Genomic DNA, 14,894 nt, shown 5'->3' on the forward strand with positions numbered 1-14,894 from the left:
TCTCTGCACCCGCTCAAGCACCTCGATGTCCTTCTTGTAGCGAGGGGCCCAAAACTGAACACAGTACTCGAGGTGCGGCCTCACCAGAGCCGATGTATCAGAGCTGATGTATCAGCAGACTCATATGCAAGCTGATCCAAACTGGTTTCACTTCGGGTGTACCTTGTCTATTAACTATCTCTGACATTGTGCCACCCCATTAATATCAGTGGATGTACCCAGCACCGCCTTGGGGCTACATAGAACGTGGAAATTTCTAGTATGTTAATGTTACTCTATTAACAAAACTGACGTACTATCTGCTTGCTGTTTCTATTTTTTTTTTTTTCTGTTCAATAGTCTCCTCAGAAGTTGTGGACATGTTGTGTATCTTTTCTGTTCTTCCAGGATTCATTCGTCAGGAAAGACGACCATGAAATCCGATGGCTGTGGACAACCATCTACCAGATGGTTGTTGCAGATGCTTTTGGTCAACTTCATTCGTCTTCTTAGCTCGCCTTTTCCTATATCTTGAGTTGAATTTTTGTGCAGTGCTATGTTTGCAGTGGTAACATTGCAGCTGAGGTGTTTTTGAGTAAAAATGATCTTATCTGTAATAGTGAACTCACCACGTGTGGCTTTGTGGAATGACTTCCACGATCATAACATTTTTCTTCTTTGTCACAGATATGAGAAAAGCTCTTTGCAGAGAGATGGAGAAGGAATTAATTATATCTCTGCCTCATCCTGTGAGACCAGAAGACATGGAGTAAATGGAAATTGCGATTCTCAGGAGACGTACTAAGAGTCTTGGGTTCCTTTTCTGCCTTCCCCCTAAGGCCTTGGGTATGTTGGGTTCACCCTGGGAAGGGCATGTTGCTCAGGGCAGTTATTTCCTACCTGAGACAAAGTGGGGTGTGTTTTTCTGCTGTTTTCACTTGTGGTTTTCAGCGCGGTTCGCACTGCTTCTGTTATTGAGAAAATGGTTTGGGAAGATGTGTCTGCCATTTCTCAGGATTTTCTGCCACTGCCTGCTGGCAGAAAAAATCAGTAATGCAGGTGGAGCCATGTAGGACTTCCCCGAGGTAAGCCTTCAACAGACGGGGACCCCTAAACTCGTGCACTGAGCATTCAAGACAAATGTCCGTGGCACAAAGATCAAGGACGACTTCTCAGAGGTAAGCAGCTTTCCCTTTGTTTTCCCATTCTCTCAGGAGCCGTCTTTACTATGGTTGTACACACTTCAGGCTTACAACACTCGTTTTCTCCTCTACTTAGTATTCCTAGTCCCTGCCTGGTGGTGGGTCAAAGTCTACGGGCTGCTCCTTTCAAGCTTGGACCTAATTTGCAGGTACAGAGGCAAGTGGACTGCTGTTTTGAAAGGATAAAACTAAAGATGGGGTCCCTTATGTTGTTGAGGGATGGGTGCTACTGCTGTCAGCTGAATGTATATTTTCTGCCTGTGTTTCTCCTTTGTTCGGGCTGAAATGCAGTGTGCAGTGCTCAGTGCAGGACGTCTCAACCTGAGCTGCCTCTAGAGTGACTCTGGTGCGTGATGAGCAGAGGTAGCTGTTATTTTTGGGATGTGGTTGTCACTGCAGTTATTTTCCTACATCCAATAGAGTAAAATTCCAGTTTGCCTTTTAGAGGTGCTATAAGTGGGTAAAGAGAACAGATGGAAGCATCTGCCATGTGGGGCAGGCAAGCGGCTGAGGTACAGGAGGGGATGAGAGTATGTGATTTTTCCTGCGGGTGGAATGGAATTGATTTTGTTGGTGGTGAACGCAATGGTCATTTAATCCCTTTTTTTTCCCAAGTGCTGTGGATGATACTGCCTGCACTGTTGGAGCTTGGATTCAGAGAGGAACAGGTGAGCACAATCGTATGTTGCATCAGAAGTAGTCAGCATTGTGGAGAAGGTGGGCATCATGGCCGGCGTCCTGGTGAACGCTGGTACTCTGTTTTTGCAGCTGATGATGACCCTGGCAATTAACTAAGGTGACAATCAGTGCCCGTGCATTTCTTGAGGCGGAGGGAATTTACCATCCAGCAACATGAGAGCTAAGTTGGGGGGCACCTGGTATTTGCATATCTGGGGTGACTAATGGGAGCTGGGAGCCAGAGCATATCTGGGGTGACTTATAGTGTTGCTTCTGCAGCGTCTGTTCTGTGCTTCTCGGGTCTTGATATCCTCCTAGCTTTTTACACTGGACTGGCTAGACAGGCGACTTGGTAGCTGTGCTGAAGGGCCTCAGTGCTTGTTTTGTCATCATGACTCTGATCCGAGCACTTCTTGTCTTGCAGTCGCTGCTTGAAGTGTAGATCTGTTTCAGGTCTTGTGCATCATATTCGGTTTGAGATCGCATCTGTTTCCATCCTCACTCTCCCAGAAGTCATCTGGGACGCATCAGGAGCTCTTGCTTGGGAATTGATTTCCTAAGTGGCTCTGGGGCTTCTTGGCTGCTGCAGTAGGGGAGGAAAGAAGAGGAGTGGGTATAGACTGTTTTGTGGATTGTCACGTTTGTCTGTTCTTTCTCCTTGGTCTAAACCCCGTGACTTTGGCTCGGCACACTGAATGGAAGCACTAAGCCTGGATCGGGAAGGTGAGTGGAGAAAAGTTGGAAAATGGGCATTGTTTTTGGTGTATTAGTCTATTGGTGCACCTCTGGGTGACTCCTCTTTTGAAGGGATGAAGAAGGTACTTGCACCATCCTAGCTGGCCTCTGTGGTCCACGTTGATGGTGGATTCTGAGCCCTGAGAATTAAGTCCAGGGGCAAATATTGTGTGTTGGGGAGTGAGGCTGTGTTTGAGTTGGGGTTGTGAATGCACCCACAGGGTGAGGGTCTGTGCTTTTAAGTCTTTGCAGCACATGTGGCCTTTCAGGATTGATCAGGTCAGGCACAGAGATTATGTGTGGGGAGTTCTGTCATGTACAGCATGAACACGTGCCAGGCAGGGCAGTCCCAGCTTGTCATCTGTGTTGCCTGTGCTGTACTGTGTTGTTGCTCTTGGTGCTTGGCAGGCCCTGGGGAAGCCATCCTGAGGGTATTGAACACTTGACCTCCTCGGAATATTGCTGATGTTCAATTGGGAGCTGAGCACCTCTCGTCTTGCAGTGGGAGCTTAAAGGAATCACTTCTGTGCGTGTAATTTTTTTTTGTATCAAACGCTTCCTGATATGGACGTTTCTTGATCTAGGAGAGGCGCCCCAACATTTGGTGGCTGATGTTCGAGTCAGGTCGGGACTAATGGCATCTTGAACCTGAATAAAAGTAGGCAAAGGTCTTGATTTTTTTTTTTTTTCCAGCTCCCTTGCCGGCTGCAGCACTATATTTTGCCTGTAATTCTGCGTGTGAAGATCTGAATGAAGACAACGGAGTCGTAAGCATTTAAAGTGTATACCGTTCGGTTGGGTGGGATTCGGTTGCCTGTGTGTGTAAGAGAGTGACTGAGATGGAATTTAGTTCCAAAGCGATTGTGGAGGTCTTCTAACCGCGAGGGACTTGGCCGGTGAAGGACCGAAGTGATTCCTATAGGATTTATGGGTGGGTGATAGGTCCTAAACCCTTTGCAAGACACTCTTACTAAGGTAACCAAGGGCTGTGGGAATTGCCATAGTAAAATTCCTAGATGGGTCAGACAAAATTGAAGACCAGGGACCAGAAGAAAGGGAGCAAATTACCAGACATACCACCAGAAAATCCATTAGGAATAACGGTTAGAAATTGGAACGAGAGGGGCCCCAGAAAAGGAAAAAGTAAATAAAAAAATGGTCCAGTATTGTGTGATAGAATGGCCAAAGGAGCCTTTAAGACCACATGTCTTTCGGTCTGTTTTTGGATCCTTTGAAGACTGGATTTGTCAGGCCTTAAATATCCATGTTAATTCAAAGGAACCTTTTTGCCGGGAAGAAAGTGATTATGCAGGATTATGGATCAGGAAGACTTCACATCCTTTTCCAGCCTCAATATTTACAGTAAAAGCAGGTAAGAAATTTGAAGAAGAAGAACAGGAAAAAGAAAAAGATGATAAACGGATCCGTTGGATAACCTACCACCTCCTAACAATCCACCCCCGGCGGCTCCCCCTCCGGTGGCTGTGGTATCTCCAGCAGTACCACCGTTGCCCCAGCTTCCACCACCATCAGCACCAGAATGAGACTGACCTCCGGCTGCATGCACGAGAAGTAGGACTGCCGTATCTGAGAGAGCTTCTCTATATCCCTTAAGGGAGGTAACTGGTGTATAACTGGGTTGGAGTTTTAACAGGGTTTTAAGGGTTTCAGGGTTAGTGTGTTAGGGTTTTAGAGTTTTTTTTTTTTTTTTTGTTGGGGGGATGGAGTGTTGCTATGTTTTTTAGGGTTAGGGTCCTAGGGTTTTATTTTTGGTCAGTTATTTAGGGTTAGGGTTTTAGGATCTTTTTTTTTTTTTTTTTTTTTTTTTTTTTTTTCAGGTTAGGTTCTCCAGGGTTAGGGTTTTGAGCGTCCTAAGTTTTCAGGTTTGGGTTTTGAGCGTCCTAATGTTCTGGGTTAGGGCTTTGTGCATCCTCCTGTTTTGGGTTGGCTTTGGGTTTTAAGCATCTTAAGTTTTGGGTTACGGTTTTGAGCATCGTAATGTTTTGGGTTAGGGCTTTGAGCATCCTACTGTTTTGGGTTAGGGCTTTGGGCTTTAAGCATCTTAATTTTTGGGTTAGGGCTTTACGTGTCTTAATGTTTTCAGTTTGTGTTTTGAGTGTCCTAAAGTTTTAGGTTTTGGTTTGTGTTTTGAGTGTCCTAAAATTTAGAGGTAGGGCTTTGAGCGTCCTAATGTTTTGAGTCAGGGCTTTGAGCATCCTACTGTTTTGGGTTGGCTTTAGGTTTTGAGCATCCTAATTTTTGTGTTTGGGCTTTGAGTGTCTTAATGTTTTGGCTTTGGGTTTTGAGCATCTTAATTTTGGGGTTAGGGCTTTGAGCGTTCAAATTTTTTTGTTTAAGGGCTTTTAGCACCCTAATGTTTTGGGTTTGGGTTTTGAGCGCCCTAAGCGTTTGGGTTAGGGCATTTAAGCATCGGACTTCAGGGGTTTAGTGTGGCAAATAGTTTGGGTTAGACCTGTAGGGGTTTAGAGGTTTTTTAGTGTTAGGGCTTGAGGCTTTTTTGAAAGGGCGGGAAGTGCTTGGGTTGCAGTGAGTGCTGGTAAAGGTAATTCTCGAACACTCGGCCTGTGATTGGTCAAGCCAGCTGCCCGGGGAATGGTGGTAGGTACCGGGCTTCCGGGAGGCCATGTTTGGTGCCCAGAGCATGCCGGGAGATGTAGTTCTCAGGAACTAGGGTTGGGGTTGGGGGCTAGGGTTAGGGTTTAGGGTAAGGGTTGGGGTTAAGGGTTAGGGTTTGGGTTTAGTGTTAGGGTTAGGGTCATTAGGGTTGGGGTTAGGGGTTAGGTTTAGGGTGTTAGGGTTAGGGGGTTAGGGTTAGGTCAGGGGTCAGGGTCAGGGGTTAGGGTTACGGTTGCCATCATTAGGGTTAGGGTGGCATTAGGGTTAAGGGTGAGGGGTTAGGGTCATTAGGGTTAGTGTCAGGGCATTAGGGTTAGGGTCTTGTTTAGGGTCAGGGTTAGGGTCTTGTTTAGGGTCAGGGTTAGGGTTAGGATTAGTGTTAGGGTTAGGGTTAGGTTTACGGTTAGCATCAGCGTTAGGATTATGTTTAGAGTTAGGGTCAGGGTTTGGGTTAGAGGTTAGGATTAGGAATAGGTTAAGGGTTAGGATTAGGGTTAGGTTTATGTTTAGGGTTAGGTTAGGTTTTAGGGTTACTTTTAGGGTTACAGTTTGGTTTAGGGTTTGGGTTAGCGTTAGGGTTAGGGTTTAGGGTTAGGATTTAGGGTATAGGGTTAGGGTTTAGTGTTTAGGGTTATAGTTAGGGTTGGAGTTTAGGGTTTAGGGTTAGGGTTAGGATTTAGGGTTTAGGGTTATGGTAAGGGTTAGTGTTGGTTTGGGGTTAGGATTAGGGTTAGGGTTGGTTAGGATTTGGGTTAGCGTTAGGGTTAGGGGTTAGGGTTAGTGTTATGGTTAGGATTAGGTGTAGTGTCAGGGTCTGGGTTAGGGTCAGGGTCAGGTTCAGGGTTAGGGTTACTGTTAGGGTCAGGGTTAGGATAAGGGTTAGTGTTAGGGTAAGGGTTTGTGTTACGGTTAGGGTCAGGGTTAGGGTTACGGTTATGGTATGGGTTAGTCTTAGGGTTAGATGTAGGGTTAGTGTTAGTGTTAGGGTTTGGGTTAGGTTTAGGGTCAGGGTTAGGGTCTAGTTTAGGGTTAGGGTTAGGATAAGGTTTACGGTTACCATCAGGTTTAGGATTATGTTTAGAGTTAGGGTTAGGGTCAGGGTTATGGTTAGCGTTTAGGATTAGGAATAGGGTTAGGGTCAGGGTTAGGGTTTATTGTTAGGGTTAGGGTCAGGGTCAGTGTTAGGGTCTTGTTTAGGGTCAGGGTTAGGGTTTGGATTAGGATTAGTGTTAGGGTTAGGATAAGGTTTACGGTTAGCGTCAGGGTTAGGATTAGGTTTAGGGTTAGATTCAGGGTTAGGGTTATGGTTAGGAGTTAGGATTAGGTTTAGGGTTAGGTTAGGGGTTAGGGTTTTTGATTGGTTTGGCATTAGGGTTAGGGTTATGGTTAGGGTCAGGGTCTGGGTTAGGGTCAGGGTTAGGGTCAGGGTTAGGATTAGTATTAGGGATGGGATAAAGATTGTGGTTAGCGTCAGGGTTAGGATTAGGTTTAGGGTTAGGGTTTGGGTTAGAGGTTAGGGTTAGGAATAGGGTTAGGGTTATGGTTAGGTTTAGCATTAGGGTAAGGGTTAGGGTTAGTGTTAGGGTTATGGTTAGGCTTAGGTTTAGGGTTTGGTTTAGAGTTTTGGGCTTGGGTTAGGGTTAGTGTTACGATTAGGGTTAGGGATCAGCGTTAGCTGAAGTGTCTGAAGTATTTGCTGAGCCAGTTACAGACAGAGACGTTTCTCCTCTGCACACCCAGAAAGATGTCTCTTCCTTCAGTTCACTAAACATGGAGAAAACAATCAGGGACTGAACCCAAAGAGATAAGAAGCTATTTTACTTTTCCCAGTATAAGCCCTCATAAGGGTTTGGTGACTTGAAAGGCAGGCTGGTCTGCTGGCAAGAACATCCCATGTTCAGAACGTCCATGTCAAATGCAGAATAAGTTTTGGTAGTTGCACTCTTCTCCCTACACTGTATATCCATCATATGTAGGATTTTATTGGGATTTAAATCAGAAGACACTAACTGATATATGTTTCTTACTTGGCTTGTGCACCTTGACACAGATGAGCATTAAAATTAGTCATGTAGTAGAGGTGTCGGTCCTCAATTTGGAACACAAAATGAAAAGCGTTAAGTGACTTCAGACCTAATGTGCAGATTCTGAAATAAATATGGTAATGGCATATCCTGAGCATAAGTGAAAGGAGAGCACTAGGCACTAGTGAATCCCTACCATTTGTTCCTTAGGAAAATAATTAAAAAGTACAAATAAAGAACAAGCTTAATTTAAATAATCAATTTTGTGTTTCCTGCTAGCTGATTTAAGTCATGATGGAAATTGTTGATTAAAGTCCCTCATTTAAATCAGTGCCCCTTAACAAGCGTGCAAGCCTCAAGCCTGTGAACGTGTGCCTGTAAGAGTAATAGAAGACCCTTCAGGGAAGAAACAGCTTTCACTAGACTACTTCCAGGGCTGGAAGACCATCGTCCATCCCTTGCAAAAAGAAAAATAAATCTTACTAAGCTAAGCAATTTTTCTCCCTTAAGCTCTTAACGCTGTAGAAATAGTAGGAACAGGACAATAAGTCACAGGTCATTCCCAGCCATATTATCTAAGTGCGACTGAGCTCGCGATGCGTTTCACTAACTGCCGGAAAGGAAGATGAAGTATGGATGGAATAATTTAAAAGATGGCTTTGAGTTCCCTAAACATTGCATATGAATGTCCTGCCCAGCTATTCGTCTCAGAAGTGCTCAGCCTTTCAAGAACTGCGAGCAGTTGCCCAGGGATGACGGCCGAAGGATGCTGGGTGGAGCAGGAGCATGCTACCTGGTTGTTCAAGTATCAAGAGATGGACAAAGATCTAGAACTAGGGCTATTTCTGGTAGATTTTTTTCAGCGTTATCCTTACACTTCTGATTTCCCCCTTAAAATTGCATCTCCAAGGGCAGCAATGAGACCATAGCCCTGCAACACAGAGCACAAGATGCTGCGAGTGGTTCATCCTCCCAGGATGCTGGGTGTGGCCAGCACCTCTCCAACACACGGGACAACCCTGGGACATGCGGGGCCTCCAGCCCTGCAGCGTGCTGAGCGTGGCCCTCTCCTGGCCACCGGTGCGGCGGTGCCAGGGCTGCATCAGGCCCCGATCCCTGTTACGCCCGCTGGGCTGCTCTTGACTTTCTGGCTGCTCTTGGCTTGGACTGGCGCACGCTTTGTTGGGTTAGAAACTGGCTGGATAGCCGGGCCCAAAGAGTCGTGGTGAATGGAGCCAAGTCCAGTTGGAGGCCAGTCACTAGTGGCGTCCCCCAGGGCTCGGTGCTGGGGCCGGTCCTCTTTAATATCTTCATCAATGATCTGGACGAGGGCATCGAGTGCACCCTCAGTAAGTTCGCAGATGACACCAAGCTATGTGCGTGTGTCGATCTGCTTGAGGGTAGGAAAGCTCTGCAGGAGGATCTGGATAGGCTGCACCGATGGGCTGAGGTCAACTGCATGAAGTTTAACAAGGCCAAGTGCCGGGTCCTGCACCTGGGGCGCAATAACCCCAAGCAGAGCTACAGGCTGGGAGAGGAATGGTTGGAAAGCTGCCAGGCAGAGAAGGACCTGGGAGTGATGGTGGACAGTCGGCTGAATATGAGCCAGCAGTGTGCTCAGGTGGCCAAGAAGGCCAACGGCATCCTGGCTTGTATCAGGAACAGTGTGACCAGCAGGGCTAGGGAGGTGATCGTCCCCCTGTACTCAGCTCTGGTGAGGCCGCACCTCGAGTACTGTGTTCAGTTTTGGGCCCCTCGCTACAAGAAGGACATCGAGGTGCTTGAGCGGGTGCAGAGAAGGGCGACGAAGCTGGTGAGGGGCCTGGAGAACAAGTCCTACGAGGAGCGGCTGAGGGAGCTGGGCTTGTTCAGCCTGGAGAAGAGGAGGCTCAGGGGCGACCTTATCGCTCTCTATGGGTACCTCAAGGGAGGCTGTAGCGAGGTGGGGGTTGGTCTGTTCTCCCACGTGCCTGGTGACAGGACGAGGGGGAATGGGCTTAAGTTGAGCCAGGGGAGTTTTAGGTTAGATGTTAGGAAGAACTTCTTTACCGAAAGGGTTGTGAGGCATTGGAACAGGATGCCCAGGGAAGTGGTGGAGTCACCATCCCTGGAGGTCTTTAAAAGACGTTTAGATGTAGAGCTTAGGGATATGGTTTAGTGGGGACTGTTAGCGTTAGGTCAGAGGTTGGACTCGATGATCTTGAGGTCTCTTCCAACCTAGAAGTTCTGTGATTCTGGGTGCAGAGCCCTGGAATCTGCATGCAGGGGCTGCGCTGGGTTGTAGCGGTGGGGCCTGAGCAGATACTGTCCCAGGGACCTTGTGGTCTTTATGGTAAAGCTATGGTGATCCGAGAGCACAATTATTTGTTGCTTTCCTTCCTCCAGCATTTTGCAACAGCAGTATCATACCTTTGCGTCATGCTGCCCTGCAAATCTGCTTCCAAAAGGCTGCCTTCTTTCTTCAAAGAGCGTTTCCAGTGCTTAGCAAGATCTCTCAGAGCCCTTGACTTTGCAGCTGGCAAAGTTTACAACATGTTTACAATACCCTGCATAATTTGGCTATGAGATAATGTATAGTATAGTCCTTCAGTGGTGCACAGTGGGAGAAGAACAAGTGAAAAAAAAAAAAAGGGTGATGGAAAGCCAAGAAAAACAGATGGTAGCAAGCTCTCCAAGGGGCGAGAATGAATAAATAACTGCAGATTATTTTTTTTTTTCCAAGGAAAAATATACTGTCAAATAAATAATACAGATTTTAGGAAATGCAAACTCTATCGAATGTGCATTTTTTCAGTATTAAACAATGGCACCTCATCAGGACTGATGGTCTGTACTGCACGTGTTTGCCTAAATGAAACAGAGAAAAGCAAAACTAGCACTTCTCAGCAAGCTCTTGTTTGACCCGAGGGTTAAATTTCGTGCTTCCTGGAAAGTTATACTGCAGATGACAGACCAGATCTCTAGCAGGTGTAAGTCAGAGTGGCCTAGACTTACCATGCCATTTAGCAGCATTATAACTTTGATGGTCTATGTCAGGTCAGCCATTCTTAGGGAGCAAAACTTCCCAAATTTTATGGGAACTTTCCTGTGCCTTCTATTAGAGCCACAGGAAACTACATGTATATCTACTTCATTCACTGTACACACACCTCTAGAATGATTAATTGATGCCTTTCTGCTGTGTTTTGGCCATATCGTATCAAGCTAGAAGAGGAGAAAGAGTTGCTTAAACAACCCCCAAGTAGACAAATAATCATACTTTCTTCCAGCAAAATATTTTTTACCCCTCTTTTTAATCACCCAGAAGAAGCCAACAACATATGGGATGCAGGAAAGTTGCTCTCTGCAAATCTGTCAATCCCTTTTAGCGATGCCGTGCATCAGCCCCAGCTCTGTTATTAACACAGACTTCCCCGCGCAGGGCTGCCAACTGGCCCGCAGTCAGCTCTTCGCCACGAGACAAACCGTCTCCTGCTACTCCGATCTCTGAGCCTGAGGAGGGAAAGCTGCAAGGCATCACATCTCACCATCTCACGTGGCTCTGCTCCGAAGCCATGGTGCAGTCTCTGGTGCTCGCTTGGTCACCTGCAGCGGCTGGAAGGAGCTGCAGCCTCTGCTAACGGGCAATAACCTCTTGACACAACAGCTGAGGATGAGGACTGTGTCCTCAGGCCTGCACAGTTGGGTCCTCTGTGCTATGCCAGGAATGGTGGGTTTGGGAACAAAGCAGACCAAACCCAGCGATTGTGCAAACCTCCTGGTGAAGGTCCCTGAGGAATGACACCCGCTCTGCCCCTTTGCACAGCAGCAGCTACAGCCTCGAGTGGGGAATGTCAAGGGTCAGCTCCAAAGTGCTGGAGCACCATCACACATCAGCGCTTCAAAACTATCGCTCCTGCCCTGCACGCATGAAATGGGAAAGCTCCCTTTTTGTTTCTGCTTCAGAAGATCTGGGCACAGAGGGTCAGCAGGCTATATACCTTGCATTTCTTTTGCCAGCGCTTCAGTAAATCACAATGTTCAGGATACTTCTTGGAAGCCAGAAACCAGCAGAGGCGATGGGAATAAAGGGTCACCTCTTCGTGTTACTGCTTTTCCAGAGGCAGCCAACGCTCAGTTGTCAGGCCCCCACCACTGATGATGATATTTTCATCCAAGCCCCATTTTCTCTTCTGCCCATACAAACTCAAACAGCAAAGTCACTGCTATTACTTTAGTTTTTAATTCTTCCTGCTGAGAGCAGAACCTGAGCCCCTCCTCAAAACCACGTGCTCCCATGTTCTGGCACTGCCTGCTTTTGCTAAGTAAAGAGAATCCTCTCTAAATATCCACATCTTTCTCATAAAGCAACGAGCCCACAGGTGAGCTGCCCAGCTGCCAGGAGCCTGGCTCCCCAGCCGGCAGGTACCAAGCTCTCCTCCCTCTAACAGCAGCTCCAGAAGAAAAGCAGACCCCAGGGATTTCCAGGGAGGGCAGGACCCAGATCTTGCAGTGGTGCAGTGGGGTTCATACCTCTGTGCACACTGCTGCAAAGTCAGCAGGGTCAGATGCTGCTCTTTTTGAAGCCGGACAGGTTTCAAAGGGACACGAGCTGTCAGAAGAGGCAGGCGTTGGCAACGCCTCCAGCTCCCTCCCCAAACCGCAAACTGAAATACTTCCTTTTGTTTCAGCATATGGCCAGCCCTGAGTCCTACACACGTTGTAATGCCAAGAGTGACTATTAGTTTGGCATCCTGCATGGCAAAGGAGCCAGCAGGAGTTTTACCCAAATGAGAAGAGGGGCGAAGGCAGGCAGTCCAGCCTCCTGCCGTTTCAGTGAGCTCTGCGCCTCCCCAGGTGCCATTTTACAGATGTGCCACCTGCCCTGATCCCGCCCAGCCACCACTTCACCCGAGACCACGTGCACTTGTACTTCACCCTTACGCTGCAGCGTACAAAGGACTGCATTAGGAGTATTTGGCAACCCAAGGCATTTCTCGATTACAAGTTTTTGCAGCAAATCCTAGGTAGGCTAATATTGTAGAATAATGTAACTGCAATCACCTGGTATAACATTTTCTATAGTTCCTTTACCAGTATCAAAGTACCCTGAATATATTCTCTCCCTCTTACTTAAGTCTTCAAAATTAAACTGATCAGAGCAACCTGAATTTATGTACTGACATGCTCCTGCATTCGAGAGATTTGCCCCGTGCTGGATAATAAGGTTTCTCACTACAGCCAAAATCAAATTCCAGCTGCCTCTGCTAATGCGCAGCGAAGGTTTAGCAGTACAAAGCCATTGTTGTAAAGCAGACACCAAAGATGATTATATTAAACTGAAAGGGGAATTGCTACAAGCCTGAAATTAGTTCGCTGAAGATACCAGCGCTCATTTCCTTCCTCTGACACCAGAAGCCACCTCGTGTCCTCTAGCAGTCAGAGCTAATAGGCCAGTGGCTTTGCTGAGACTTCCCTCCCCTTCCCCAGCAGCAGGCTGCCTTACAAATCAGCTTCAGCCTTTCCTGCGCTAACCTTGGCGGGTTAAGGACAGGATGCTGAAACCGGCACTGCAGTTTCAGAAAGATTTCCCATGTGGGTTTTGAGCCATCTCCTGCCTCTCGGCAGGATGCCCTCTGGCAGACAGGTGACCTGAAGGAGTAAAACTCTTGGGCTGTCTATGTGGTCTATTTCCAAAGAAAAGGAGTGTCCCGTCTCACAGAAAAGTCGTTGATTGGATCAAGGAAGAAAAATCAGGAAGGAGCCCACATTCGGCAGGGTGCGTTGAAGAGATGAGGAATGCACGCAGGAGCAGGAAGGTGTCCGAGGGACCAGCAGGCGGTTACTTCCTTGGCAATGCTAGCCTGGCTCTGTTAAAGTTAGACTGAAATTCCCAAGGTAAAGGACTTCCTTTACCTTGGGAATGGGTTTTTAAAGCATATGGCAGCAATAAAAATCCTTCATCTGTCTCCCACTGCTCCCCGCTAGCTGTTACTCTCGGGCAGCACTATCTCCTCTGAGCACCCTGCAGGCTGTACAGTGACGCTGATGGCCCCACAGGAGAGATGGAGAAGGACCTGCTGCAAACGGGGATTCCTGCAGGCCACTGCAGAAACGTGCACAGGTTTGCCAGGACACCTTGTGCTCCTCCTGCTGCTGGTACCACTCAGGGTCTCCTGTGAGCACAGCTGGAGGCAGCACCAGGCTGCCTGCTCTGCTTGCCTTGCTAATGTCAACCGACCTGGTTTAGCAAGCAGGCCACGACCACCGATCCCATCTGGCACACACAACAAACCAGTCGTGGTGTCAGAGGCTTGCACACCTCCAGCCACACCACGGCTGCATGCACGCAGAGCTCAGTCGGCAGCAGCGTGGCTGAGCACGTGCAGAGAGAAAGGGAAAAATGCTGTCCCTCAGTCCAGCACTGAATGGCAGAGATTGGGGATCACATCCTTGGAGGTATTTACTGAATTCATTTTGGTATCAGGCAATGAGTGCTTTAAAGAGGACCTTGGCTGAAACAGTCTGTCCTGTGCACAATTCACACTGGAAATGTCAGTGGATCAGAACAGCCCCCTGCCTTGCTGCAGTCTGTTCCTGTGATTTAAGCAAAGGGCACCGGGCTCCTGGCAGCTCGGTTATTACATTGCTTTCCTTTCTGCTGTGCTGAGACATTGACTTCATCAGTGATGTCACTTTCAGAGAGTGGGTTCATACAGCAGAAGGAGAGAGATTTAAACTCACCCCCAGCCAGGAGAGCACCGGGGGGCAACAAAGGCCTGCAGGAAGGGGTGCAGAGGGTCTGAAAACTGAAAGCAAAGGCACGTTCAAAGAAGACTGTTTGGAACATAATAAATGGATCGAAAGCCAAGGTGATGAGCCCCCCCTTGCAAGGCTGGAGCAGCATGCCAAAGGGCCTGCAATATTGCCCAAAGGGAATAATGGTGATAAAATAAGTGGTGATAACTGGGGCCAGTTGCAAAAGCCAACATGGTCCAAGCCTCCTGCAGGATCTCCCAGCAGGAACATGCCTCAGCTGGCAGAAAGGCTTTACTTATATTATAGCTGTGCCAAAACCCCATATGACAGGGATTGGGCTTCAAAGAAATGAACAAGAGAAGTCGCACCTTGCTGAAGAAGCTGGGTTTGGCACACTCAGCACAAACCACAGAAGTTACAGTCCCAGTGCTGGGGAACTGTCCCCAGGGCAATACCTACAGGTGTCCTCGCATGGCTGCAGGCCAGCTTACCTCTGGGGAGCACGGGGATGGCCCTAACCAGCTTGTGTCTGTCAACAGGCACCTCCTCTGGCCAGCGGCTTGGTCGGTCTGTTACAGCAGAAGCACTGCAAGAGCACCAAAAGGACAGCTGCAGCAAACCCTCCCCTTTGTCACCTGCTGTCGTGGTTTAACCCGGCTGGCAGCTAAACACCACGCAGCCGTTCGCTCACCCTCCCCCCTCCCTCTCTGGGACGGGGGAGAGAAATGGAAAGTGAAGCTCGTGAGTTGAGATGAAGACAGTTTAATAAGACAGGAAAATAATAATAATAATAATAATAATAATAATACAATGATGATAATAGTACTACTACTAATAATATGTACAAACAAGTGATGCACAATGCAATTGCTCACCACCCGCTGACCGATGCCCAGCTTAA

The 14,894-nt window shown here is 47.7% G+C and overlaps 2 long non-coding RNA genes across 2 annotated transcripts in view; one reads left to right on the forward strand and one right to left on the reverse strand.

Annotated features, from left to right (window-relative positions):
- The first annotated feature begins 331 nt into the window (after positions 1 to 331).
- On the forward strand, positions 332 to 1,588 carry LOC311433882. The gene is made up of 3 exons (XR_014691039.1): positions 332 to 1,157; positions 1,258 to 1,342; positions 1,473 to 1,588. It is a non-coding gene; the product is annotated as an uncharacterized lncRNA (long non-coding RNA).
- An 11,965-nt stretch (positions 1,589 to 13,553) lies between these two features.
- Positions 13,554 to 14,894, reverse strand: part of LOC311433883 — a 31,131-nt gene continuing 29,790 nt past the window's right edge. The window contains exon 5 of the long non-coding RNA XR_014691040.1: positions 13,554 to 14,628. This is a non-coding gene — a long non-coding RNA (uncharacterized lncRNA). The remainder of the gene's footprint in view (positions 14,629 to 14,894) is intronic.

The sequence above is a fragment of the Aythya ferina genome (assembly GCF_964211825.1).
Source record: "Aythya ferina genome assembly, chromosome: 3".
Lineage (NCBI taxonomy): Eukaryota > Metazoa > Chordata > Aves > Anseriformes > Anatidae > Aythya > Aythya ferina.